Below are 13188 nucleotides of genomic sequence, written 5' to 3'. Positions count from 1 at the left end.
AATCTTTCGACATAATCTCAGCACTGGTAAACAAGAGTGATTTCAACCATACATTTGAAGTGCACAAAAATATACACTATTGAGTGATTCCGGTGAGTGCTTTATCATCTCTTATGGGACTACATGAATAAGATTTTTTTCTCAGGTTGGTACGGGCCTAAGGCCTTCATCTATATTAGTTTGTTGTCATCTCTATTTGTATCGTGCTACTATCATGAGAAACTCCTTTATCTTTGCATGTTAAAGTTTTGCAACCTATGATAAATGGCAATGCTTTGAGTGTTGAGCTAATTGGCACTGATTAAATAAACTAATACCTCTCTTTAAGCAAGACTACTATGTTGCTAACTTTACCCATTAAGATAATGAGGGTACTTCTATTTGTTAGTGTATGTTTCATCAACTAGTCCCACTATTACAGTAATCTCACTCTCTCAATATATGTGCCAACATGGATGCTCGATTTAGGTGGAACTGCACAAAAACTTTGGGTGCTTCATTGCCTCGACAACTTCCGTCCTTTCCTGTCAGTCGCTAATCTCGGCATGCTTTCTTCCTTTGTTGTTAGTCGCTTCACTTATCTCGGCTTCCAGTCAAAGAAAATAGTAAAGGAAATAGTAATTGATATGCTACCTCACATAGGTTGGTACTGGTCTTTATCCTAATTATTGTGCTTGTCATGTATTGGTAATTTGGTATTGTGCTATTGTTTGCCAATTTTATAAAGGAGTAACTTGGAGCCTGAACTCGCGGGCAAATCATTGCATTGGGTGATTTCAGTAGAACTGCACAAAATGATCAGATGGACAGATACTTATGCTGCTGCTATGTACTCCAAAGTTCACTCAGACAAGCATCAATGTTGATAAGAAGTGCCTATATTCATTCGAGTATCAACCGGCGTCAACCAGTTGTCAAACTCCAAGTATTAGGAGAGTGAACGCCAAAAATATTGCTTGGCGCATAGCCCAGAAGAACACAGTCCAGTCTTTGGTCCCAACTTGTGCCTTTTGGTTATCGGCAGATATGGTAGCGAGCTGTATGGCATGGAGTCTAAAGATTCCAGACAAGTTGGTTGACGCGTATATTCATCTGGCACTTAATCAGTCTGCACGCCAGGGATGCTCCATTTCAGTTGAACTGCACACAAAAAATTGGGTGGTTCATTTTCTCAACCGCCTCCTTTCTCGTCTACAAGTAGAATTTTGGCGCGCTACAGGACCAAGATGAGCTAGTAAACTAGTTGGATGAAAGTAGTGGCCAAGTTGCTCAAACCTCCCTCGGTACGAGGCCACTATTTGAGGATAAACCTACAAGCAAAGTTCAGATTGTCTGTGCTGCCTCTTATGTACTCGAAAGTTTACTCATACAAGAATTAATTTTAGCAAGAAGTACCTCCGACTGAACACCATTTACCAGTCTGTACCCTAGGTAATTAAAGTTCGTCCATGGATCATATTGGCTGTGATCTCAGTCATTTGGATGCATAAACATACTAACATGTGTATATCTGAATCTTTGTGTGAATTATGTATGAATATTGTCGTGTGATCTATCAATCATTTGGATGCATAGATATGCTGAACTTGTGTATATATGAATCTTTTGAGTTGCTGATAGTGAATGTTGGCTATGAATATGAACATGTCCTGTGAACCTGAGTTTGATACGAATGTTTACCTTTTCTGTTGTACTTGTGTGTGAACTTGTTAGTATGCCTACTGTGGGGTATGTGACGTGTGGGTGTCAACGGCACACCTTCTTCCCGAGAAGAATTGCACCTGCTTTGTTAGGGTAGCAATGGTGCATCAGCTTTTTTTAATCTTTTTATTACTCTGTCTTCCCCTCTCCCCCACTCATCCCCTGCCGTAATGTTTTCGGCCTCAAAACAAACATAGTATTGCGTTGTTTTTGGGGCTTGATGAAATATCGAGGGCTGGTTTCTGTAGGTTGGCCCGCCCAGCAAATGGGCTGCTAGTCCACCACGACGGACCGGGAGGCTAAAAATACAAGTTGTATGGTGCAGAGGCAAGTAAAAAACGCTATCGAGAGCCATCCACTGAAGAAAAAAATCGCTCCTGATGTGCTTCTTCAATCGTGCCGCCGGCCCCCTCTGTAATCCAATTCGCTCGGGGATCTGGTATCATATTTTCCAGAGGGCGAACAAGTATCAGCTAGGCCTAGGTTTTGTATTTTAACATGTGTAGCCCACAACATACGGAGACAGTGGTTTCATCTTATTTTTTTAGGTCCATACCGGCCTATGGGCTTTTTTTAAAGATCGGCAGCCCAAAGTATTTTTTTAATAAAACACAGGTCTCCGTTCTATTTATCTATATATAAGAATAATAATGTTGTGTCCAATTTATGTTTTCTCTTCTAACCACATTATATATATTTATATTATTACTATTATTGTATATTTTATAGAGACTTATATATACATTGTAAAAACATCCCACGTGTTATTAACTTATAAAAGTGAATGTTTAACAGAAGTTGGCAAGGAAAATCATGGTTGTTTTTGACTCGCAGGCAAGGAAAATCCTAGTGATTGCGTACAAAAGCTTGCGAAGATTTTAAGAACCAATTTAATAATAACGCGCTCATTTTTATTTTGAGCAATAATGTCAGGACCCCAACTCAATGCCACATCGATCTAGCATGTAACACCTCATATCACTTTGCGGCCTCACGCACGGTATCCCCACGGGTGTCGCCTTACCTTTGCCCGGGACCGTTTGCGCATTTTGGCACACGTATATGATGGTGTCGCTAGCATCCATATGATAAAGAGCCCGGGCTGACATGGCTAGTCGTAAACCCAAAGTGGCACTAACTTACAGGGACAGGCATCCATGACCCAGCATCGAACGTGTCGGTCATCAGCGAGTGAATCCAGGCTGTAGCACTGGGCTAGCAGGACTCCGGTGAACCGGGCTGTAGCGGGCTAGCAGGACTCCGGTATTCATCGCGTGACATTTCCCCGAAGGGACAGACACAGGATCGAAGAAGGACACATGCCGGCCGGCCTAAGTGTTCCGGAGCAGTAGCAAGCTACCAGGGCTCAGTGGAAGCACTAGGAGACATTTCCCGGTAAGAGAGGCTACTAAGGATAAACAACTAGATAGTCAGATCCCACACATAGCAATACACATTACACGTACGCATAACATGCAAGTATGTGCTGTACAACATGGCATCACAGCATAACTCAACAACTCATATAGATAAAGGCTCAGAAGAGCCGTCACAGCATTATTACAAACAGGGGTCACATGACCCAACAGTCAGAGCAATCAAGCAACAAGCGGAAGCATTACATGTCTGAGTACAGACATCTACAAATGAAAAAGGCTGAAGAGCCTGACTATCTACACCATCCGGTCAAGATCGTAGCTGAGGTACTAGCTACTAGTCGAAGTCCATGAGAACACTAGTAAGACCGAAGTCTCGGCTGCAAAAACATAAATAAAGCAACATGAGTACAAAGGTACTCAGCAAGACTTACATCAGATCCTATCGTACATGCTTTTGTATCAAGAGGGTAATGTGGGGTTTAGTTGCAGCAAGCCAGCTTTGACTCTGTGGCTATCCTGTTCTACGACTACCAGAAACACTGGAGGTGAAACAACGTACACGAGTCCACTAATCACCATACAATACACTACTATGGATTCATCCCCGTCTCCCTACGAGAAGGCCATCCATAGCACTCACACTTGTCTTGAGCATTTTAGAGTATCCACTTCAAGTTGTCTATGTACCATGTAAGCATCCAAGAAGTCCATAACCGCGGACCCGGCTATTCGAATAGATCATGTTAACCCTGCAGGGGTGTACTTCTTCACACACGCTCTCGCCACTTACCGCCATGCACACGTCATGTATCTCGGCAACCTTCAAGCGGAAGCCTGGCGAGGGTGTCGGCCACGACCTAACTAACCATACAAGACTCTAGCCCAGGTTTATCGCCTATTCGGGTTTCATCCGCAAGGAGATCCGGCCGGGGTGTCGCTCACGGCCCCAAACGATGTGTATAGGGTTCCCGAGCCCACCATCCGGGTGCCACTCGGTACACCAGGCCACGTGTGCCTAGTCTGTCCCAAGCCCACCCTGCCGGGTGCCACTTGGTAGAAAAATAGCACTACCTACAAACACCAGAAACTAGTTGCGACTCCTGGACAGAGACCAAGTTGGTTAATAAGTCGAGAGGGGTCGAGTTACCGGAACCCAATGTGTGGTAGTATCGAGTCATTGGACAACATACATAGAACTCAGTGCTTAAGGACGGTTCCAGTGAGACAACCCACCATGTACTCCTACACGGCCTCTCACCGCTACCTTTACCAAATCGTGTTCACACACTTCACTCTCAGCATCAGAACATATCGTAACACTCCAATTCATTCCCAATGAACCAGACCTGACACAACTCTAAGCAATAGCAGGCATAGCATGGTAGGAACACAACAATGGCTTCAATCAACTCCTACACATGCTAGTGGGTTTCAACTATTTACTGTGGCAATGACAGGTCATGCAGAGGAATGGGTTCAACTACCGCAGCACAAAGTAGCAGATGAATCGTTGTTGTCCTAATGCAATAACTGAGAGCAGGAGCGAGAGAGTAGGGTTTTATCGAAATGAACAAGGGGGTTTGCTTGCCTGGTAAATCAACAAGGGAGGCACTGCTTCACAGACAGGTACTCTGGAACGTCTCCGGAGCAGGACCTATCGAGAAGGAACGGTGCCGGCAATCAAAACACAATCATATGCAACAATATGATGCATGAACATGGCATGTAGATGTGATGTTGTTTGAGCTAATGCATCTAGTAAACATTTGGTTTGAAGTCCATTTGAACCAAGGTTCAAATGCATTTCTAAATTAAGTCTCTTATATATGCCCTAATGTGTTTTCCCATATTCAGCATGTATAAGTTGGTTTTTCATGCATGAAACTAGTACAGATGGAAAGGTTGCATTTTTCTGATAATTTTTCATATATAAATTATTTTAATCTGAGCTACGGTTGAATTGTTATGAATTTTTGAAGTTTAAATCATTTTCTGGATTTTCTGGATTATTTTAATTCCAGAAAATATATAATTGCGTCAGCATGACGTCAGCACGACATCAGCGGTCAACTGGGCTGATCCGGTCAAACCTGACGTGTGGGACCCACACGTCAGTGACAGGGGGGTTAACAGGGGTTAATTAATTTAATTAAAAGGTTAGGGGGGGGTCGGGCCCACTGGTCAGCGACCCTGGGGGTCAAACCCGGTCAACTCGCCGGCGTTTAGCCGCCGGCGAGGCCGAGCGCGGCGGAGGAAGTGCATTTGCACGTTACGGCCACCAAACGGGAGGCGGAGAGCATCTACGAGCTCCTGGGAACGAGCCGCAGCTCTTGGTGGTGATGGTTGAGCTCGGGGTGGCCGGAGACGTCGCCGGCGACGACTTTGGCGGTCGCCGGAGTTCGGGCGCCGATGAAAACGGCGCCACCGTGCACGGGAGGATCAACGGGTAGCAACTACGCGTTCTGCAGGCTCCCACAAAGCCAACGGGCATATGCACGGGGCCGATTGGCCACCGGAGCCTCGTCGGCGACAAGTTCGTGCGGCGGTGTGCTTCGGGCATCATGGGAAGTGGTGCTACAACGAGCGCTAGGCCGTGGGGTTAGGGGGAAACGACGGAGGAGCTCACTGGGAGGTCGAAGCGCAGCTCAGTGGGCCTGGGGACGACCTAGACGGCGCGAATCGAAGACGAGGTCACCGGCGGCCGAAGGTTGAAGAAGAGCTCGAAGTCGACGCTGCAGGGCTTCCGGCGGAGCGTGGTTCAGTGAGGGGGTCGAGGACGACGTCGCGGAGCTCGTGGGCACAACCGAGGGGCGAGGGGGTGGCTGTGGCCGTGGTGGTTCTCGGCGGCGGCGGCGGCCGCGTTCGGTGGAAGTGAGGGGGAGCCAGAGGAGGGGATGAGCATGGGGGGGAGGAGGAATGAGAGGGCCCGGGGTGCGTGGCCGTCTCCGTGGCATTGGGAGGGAGTCCGGGGAAGCAGGAGGTGGCCAGCAGGGGGGGAGGTGGCGCGCGCGCGTGCCGGCGAGCGTCGGGCACACGCCCTCGTCCTTCTGTCGGGGAGGAAGACGACAGAGGAGGGGGGGACAGGTGGGCTGGGCCGCCTGCTAGCTGGGCCGGCCTGCTGCGGCTGGGCTGCACAGGGGAAGCCCCAGGTAAGCCCTCCTTCTTTTATTTTTGTTTTCTAATTTTTCTGACATTTGTTCTGATTTAATAAATATATTAAATCATTTAATTTCCTTATGCCAATTTTTGCAGGAGCTAGATATATTATTCCAGAGCTCCTTTATAAATGACATAATTTTTGGACCATATTTCATATATATAGAAATATATTTCCAATGCAAATATTTATCGAATTAATCCAAATGGCCAAAATAAATATCCATGAGCTCCTAAAAATATTGTTTTGATTTTTATCTCTGACCAATATTTTCAGAGGGCAACATGAGCATTTTCTTGGACCCTTTTGGAGAAATTTTTATTTGGGTCATTTTCAAAAATGATTCTGAGGGTTCCACCAATCCTCATTTAAAATTTAAATGAAATTTAAATATGATGCACAAATGGCTAGCTAGCCTAGGTCATACCAGACTAGGGATGTGACAACTCGCCCCCACTTGAAAGAATCTCGTCCCGAGATTCAGGGGTCGACGGAAAGAAAGCGGGGTACTCCAGTCGAAGACGATCTTCTCGCTCCCAAGTAGCCTCTCTCTCGGAATGATGAGACCACTGAACTTTGAGAAACTTGATGTTCTGACGTCGGGTAACACGCTCTGCTTGATCAAGAATGCGAATCGGGTACTCTCGGTATGTGAGGTTATCTTGGAGATCAAGCGTTTCGTGGTCCACTCCGTGGATGGGATCCGAGAAGCAACGCCTGAGTTGAGAGACGTGGAAGACATCATGAACTCGAGAAAGATGTGGGGGTAGTTCCAACTGGTAGGCAACCTCTCCTCGTTTAGCGAGAATGCGAAAGGGACCAATGTAACGAGGAGCCAACTTGCCCTTGATACCGAAACGATGGGTACCCTTCAAAGGAGTAACCCGAAGGTAAGCTTGGTCGCCAATCTCATAGGTCATATCCTTATGATGACGATCGTACTGGCTCTTCTGACGAGACTGGGCTGTTTTCAAATTCTCACGAATGGTGCGAACTTGCTCTTCTGCCTCCTGGATCATGTCCGGTCCAAAGAATTGTCTTTCACCGGTTTCTGACCAGTTCAAAGGTGTTCGACATCTTCGTCCATAGAGAACCTCAAAAGGAGCTTTCTTGAGGCTGGATTGATAGCTATTGTTATAAGCAAACTCGGCAAAAGGAAGACATTTCTCCCAATCCATACCGAATGAGATAACGCAAGCTCTGAGCATGTCTTCGAGAATTTGATTGACCCGTTCCACCTGACCACTCGACTGAGGGTGGAAAGCGGTACTGAAGGAAAGATGGGTTCCCATGGCAGTTTGGAAACTCTCCCAGAAATGAGAAGTGAAAAGACTGCCACGGTCCGAATTGATCTCTAATGGAACACCATGGAGTGACACTATTCGAGAAATATATAAGTCAGCGAGCTGACTAGCAGTGATACTCTCTCGAACAGGAAGGAAGTGAGCCACTTTGGAAAGATGATCAACGACTACGAAGATAGCGTTATTCCCTCTCTTGGTCCTGGGAAAGCCGGTGATGAAGTCCATACCAACTTTATCCCATTTCCATTCAGGAATAGCTAAAGGCTGAAGGGTGCCAGCAGGTCTTTGATGCTCTGCCTTAACGCGACGACAAACGTCACATTTAGCAATGAACTCAGCGATTTCTCTCTTCATCCTAGTCCACCAGAACCTCTGGCGTAGGTCCTGATACATCTTAGTACTACCGGGATGAATCGTGAGAGGAGATTCATGCGCCTCCTTAAGAATCAACTGACGAAGATGTTGCTTCTTGGGAACCACCAAGCGATTCTCAAAGAGAACAACACCACGATCATCCATAGAGAAACATCCACCAACTCCCTTCTTAATGTTTCTCTTGATCCGGGTAATCCCTGTATCATGCTTCTGGGCTTCTATGATAAGATCCACAAGGGTAGGTTTCGCCACCAAGGTAGAAAGGAATCCGTGAGGAGCAATGTGAAGATTAAGCTTACAGAATTCCTCATGGAGAAGTGGTTGGCCTTGCTGCAACATGAGATTGTTGCAATAGGATTTACGGCTTAGAGCATCAGCCATGACATTGGCTTTGCCTGGGGTGTAGGTAATCCCTAGATAATAATCTGTGATCAACTCCAACCAACGTCTTTGCCTAAGGTTCAAATCTGGTTGGGTGAAGATATACTTGAGACTCTGGTGATCGGTGTAGATCTCGCAACGTTTACCAAGGAGGTAATGTCGCCAGGTCTTGAGGGCATAGACTACGGCTGCAAGCTCTAGATCATGTGTAGGATAATTCTCCTCATGTGGATGCAACTGTCGGGATGCATAGGCAATCACATGACGATCCTGCATAAGAATGCAACCTAGTCCCTGTCGTGAGGCGTCGCAGTAGATAATAAAGTCTTTAGTGAAATCCGGTGGCACAAGTATGGGAGCAGAAGTCAGGCGTCTTTTCAGTTCCTGAAAACTGTACTCACACTGTGGGGACCACTCGAACTTTTTATCTTTCTTGAGAAGTTCCGTGAGGGGTTTGGCTACTTTGGAGAAGTTTTCAACAAAGCGGCGACAATAGCTGGCTAGACCAAGGAAACTCCTAACTTGTTTAACAGTCTCAGGTGGAGTCCAATCGAGAACGGCTTGAACTCTCTCGGGATTGACAGCAATGCCCTTACCAGAGATTACGTGGCCTAAATAGGTCACTTCTGGCAACCAAAATTCACACTTGGAGAACTTGGCATAAAGGCGGTGCTCTCTGAGTTTTTCTAACACAAGTCTAAGATGTTCGGCATGCTCTTCCTCGTTCTTCGAGTAAATAAGAATATCATCGAGGTAAACCACGACGAACTTATCTAAGTACTCCATGAAGATCGAGTTCATCAAGCGGGAGAATGTGGCTGGGGCGTTGGTTAGGCCGAAGGACATGACGGTGTACTCGTACTAGCCATAACGAGTGACAAAAGCTGTCTTGGGAATGTCCCCGTTTCTGATCTTGATTTGATGGTAGCCTAATCTTAAATCCATCTTGGAGAAGACTGAGGATCCAGCGAGCTGATCATACAAGTCGTTGATCCTGGGAAGCGGATACTTGTTCTTTATCGTGACCAAATTAACGGGACGATAATCTACAACCATCCGGTCCGTACCATCCTTCTTCTTGACGAAAAGGACGGGGCAAGCCCAAGGAGAAGAACTAGGACGGATGAAACCCTTTTGCAAGGACTCATCGAGTTGTTTCTTAAGCTCGGCTAGTTCTAAGGGTGCCATCTTGTAAGGTCTCCGGGAGATTGGAGCTGTTCCTGGGATAAGATCTATGACAAACTCTACTTCTCTGTCAGGTGGAACACCTGGCAGTTCCTCTGGAAAGACATCCGGAAAGTCACGGACTACCGGGATATCTTCAAGGTCTGGAAGGGGGCTGGCATTAAGAGAATAGAGCTGACGCTTTGCAACTCTAGTGGAGACGGTGACTATCTTGCCAGATGGGTGTGTAAGCTGAACAGATCTGGTGTAACAATCAATCTTGGCATGATGAGCTGTCATCCAGTCCATACCCAAGATGATGTTAATATCTGAAGACTTGAGGGCTACAAGTGATGCAAGGAATACAAGTCTATCAACAAGGATTTCATTACCATGGCTGATTCTGGTGGTCTGCCATCTAGACCCTGGGGTTTGGATTTCAAGCGGAGTTGGCATATCACAAAATGATATGTCGTGCAAACGAGCATAGCCTTCAGAAATGAAGGAGTGAGATGCTCCAGTATCGAATAGAACTGATGCTGGGTGACAATTGACAAGGAGTGTACCAAGAACGACATCTGGATCATCATGAGCGTCTTTAGCTGAGACGTGATGCACACGTCCACGTTCAGTGGAAACTGACTTGACACTGATCATCTTGCGTGATGGCTTAATACAGCCAACAGTCTTCTCGGGCTGAAGTGGAGCATAACTAGTTTGAGAGCAATCACGTGCATAGTGTCCTGGCTTCCCGCATGTGAAGCAAGTCCCTGAGGTTGGACGGGGACCCGCACTGACAAGCGGTCTACCAGTAGGCCTGGGTGGAACATACGACTGAGCTGGGGAAGGCACCACATAGGATGACCTCGGTGTATAACCGGAAGGAAGAGCGGAGTTTGGAACCCAAATCCGGCGTTTCTGGGAACTAGAACCGGAGGAAGATCCCAAATCACGGGTGTGCTTACGAGACTCCTCGTAAGTGAGCTGAGCTGTCTCTGCATTGATGGCCTTGTTCACAAGAGCTTGGAATGTATCACAATGATGCAGGTGGAGATCACGACGCAACTTGGGGTTGAGACCCTTCCGGAACCTAGCCTGCTTCTTAGCATCTGTGGACACTTCTTCTGTGGCATAACGGGCGAGGTTCTCGAACTCTCTGCTATAAGCATCAACAGCCATCTTACTCTGGGTGAAACTACAGAACTCTTCTCTCTTGCGATCAATGAGGGCCTGGGGAATGTGATGCTCGCGAAAAGCCTCAGTGAAATCCTTCCAGGTAGGAATCTGGCCAGCTGGAAGCATAGCCTCGTAGTTCTGCCACCAAAGACTAGCAGGACCTTCCAGGTGGTATGTGGCAAAAGTGACCTTGTCATCTTCAGCTACGCTCGTGGAACGCAGCTTATGGGTGATGCTACGGAGCCAGTCATCTGCATCGAGTGGCTCGATGGAATGATGAAAGGTAGGTGGGTGCAAACGAATGAAGTCATGAATGGTAGCAGACCCTTTGAACTGATGTGCGGTGTTCTCCTCGATACGTGCCAACAAACGATTAGACTCACGCTTGTTCCTCTCCATTTCTAACATGAACTCTGTCAGCGAAGGCTGGTCGGGAGGATTCTCATCCCTACCATCTCCATGGTTCCGGCTACGATTAAAAGAACTTGATGACATCCTGCGAAACGAAACCCAGGGATGCAATCAACATTAACTATAGACTATAGAATGTAGGACAAGGAATTAATATCACTCGAACTCCTTAGGAAAATTCCGGCAGCATAACGGCAGTAAAATGCTCAGAATGAGACATCCTACTAAAAATGGGGTAGTACAACAACTCAACATCACCACTCAAGGTTCTGGGATAGTACTAAACAGATTACACCGGAAATACTCGAAACTGGGGTATGACTCTGATCAACCAGTCCTATGGAACTACGGAGTAGTAACACGTGATCCTGATAGACGGAAGAGAAGCCTAGTTCCTTAACCCCGTCGGAAAGATAGGATGACTCAGATCAGAAGGCCATGAGGTAAAGGAGTAAAAAGAGCCTTACGTTCCTTCCCACAAACAATTCCCTTACATAACTAAAGAATTTCTAGACTCAACTTCGACCAGTATGGCTTGGTAAACCTACAGGCAGTCAAGCTCTGATACCAACACTGTCAGGACCCCGACTCAATGCCACATCGATCTAGCATGTAACACCGCATATCACTTTGCGGCCTCACGCACGGTATCCCCACGGGTGTCGCCTTACCTTTGCCCGGGAGCGTTTGCGCATTTTGGCACACGTATATGATGGTGTCGCTAGCATCCATATGATAAAGAGCCCGGGCTGACATGGCTAGTCGTAAACCCAAAGTGGCACTAACTTACAGGGACAGGCATCCATGACCCAGCATCGAACGTGTCGGTCATCAGCGAGTGAATCCAGGCTGTAGCACTGGGCTAGCAGGACTCCGGTGAACCGGGCTGTAGCGGGCTAGCAGGACTCCGGTATTCATCGCGTGACATTTCCCCGAAGGGACAGACACAGGATCGAAGAAGGACACATGCCGGCCGGCCTAAGTGTTCCGGAGCAGTAGCAAGCTACCAGGGCTCAGTGGAAGCACTAGGAGACATTTCCCGGTAAGAGAGGCTACTAAGGATAAACAACTAGATAGTCAGATCCCACACATAGCAATACACATTACACGTACGCATAACATGCAAGTATGTGCTGTACAACATGGCATCATAGCATAACTCAACAACTCATATAGATAAAGGCTCAGAAGAGCCGTCACAGCATTATTACAAACAGGGGTCACATGACCCAACAGTCAGAGCAATCAAGCAACAAGCGGAAGCATTACATGTCTGAGTACAGACATCTACAAATGAAAAAGGCTGAAGAGCCTGACTATCTACACCATCCGGTTAAGATCGTAGCTGAGGTACTAGCTACTAGTCGAAGTCCATGAGAACACTAGTAAAACCGAAGTCTCGGCTGCAAAAACATAAATAAAGCAACATGAGTACAAAGGTACTCAGCAAGACTTACATCAGATCCTATCGTACATGCTTTTGTATCAAGAGGGTAATGTGGGGTTTAGTTGCAGCAAGCCAGCTTTGACTCTGTGGCTATCCTGTTCTACAACTACCAGAAACTCTGGAGGTGAAACAACATACACGAGTCCACTAATCACCATACAATACACTACTATGGATTCATCCCCGTCTCCCTACGAGAAGGCCATCCATAGCACTCACACTTGTCTTGAGCATTTTAGAGTATCCACTTCAAGTTGTCTATGTACCATGTAAGCATCCAAGAAGTCCATAACCGCGGACCCGGCTATTCGAATAGATCATGTTAACCCTGCAGGGGTGTACTTCTTCACACACGCTCTCGCCACTTACCGCCATGTACACGTCATGTATCTCGGCAACCTTCAAGCGGAAGCCTGGCGAGGGTGTCGGCCACGACCTGACTAACCATACAAGACTCTAGCCCAGGTTTATCGCCTATTCGGGTTTCATCCGCAAGGAGATCCGGCCGGGGTGTCGCTCACGGCCCCAAACGATGTGTACAGGGTTCCCGAGCCCACCATCTGGGTGCCACTCGGTACACCAGGCCACGTGTGCCTAGTCTGTCCCAAGCCCACCCTGCCGGGTGCCACTTGGTAGAAAAATAGCACTACCTACAAACACCAGAAACTAGTTGCGACTCCTGGACAGAGACCA

Source organism: Triticum dicoccoides, chromosome 2B (assembly GCF_002162155.2).
Source record: "Triticum dicoccoides isolate Atlit2015 ecotype Zavitan chromosome 2B, WEW_v2.0, whole genome shotgun sequence".
Taxonomy (NCBI): Eukaryota; Viridiplantae; Streptophyta; class Magnoliopsida; order Poales; family Poaceae; genus Triticum; species Triticum dicoccoides.
Note: the sequence above shows the minus strand (reverse complement) of the source record.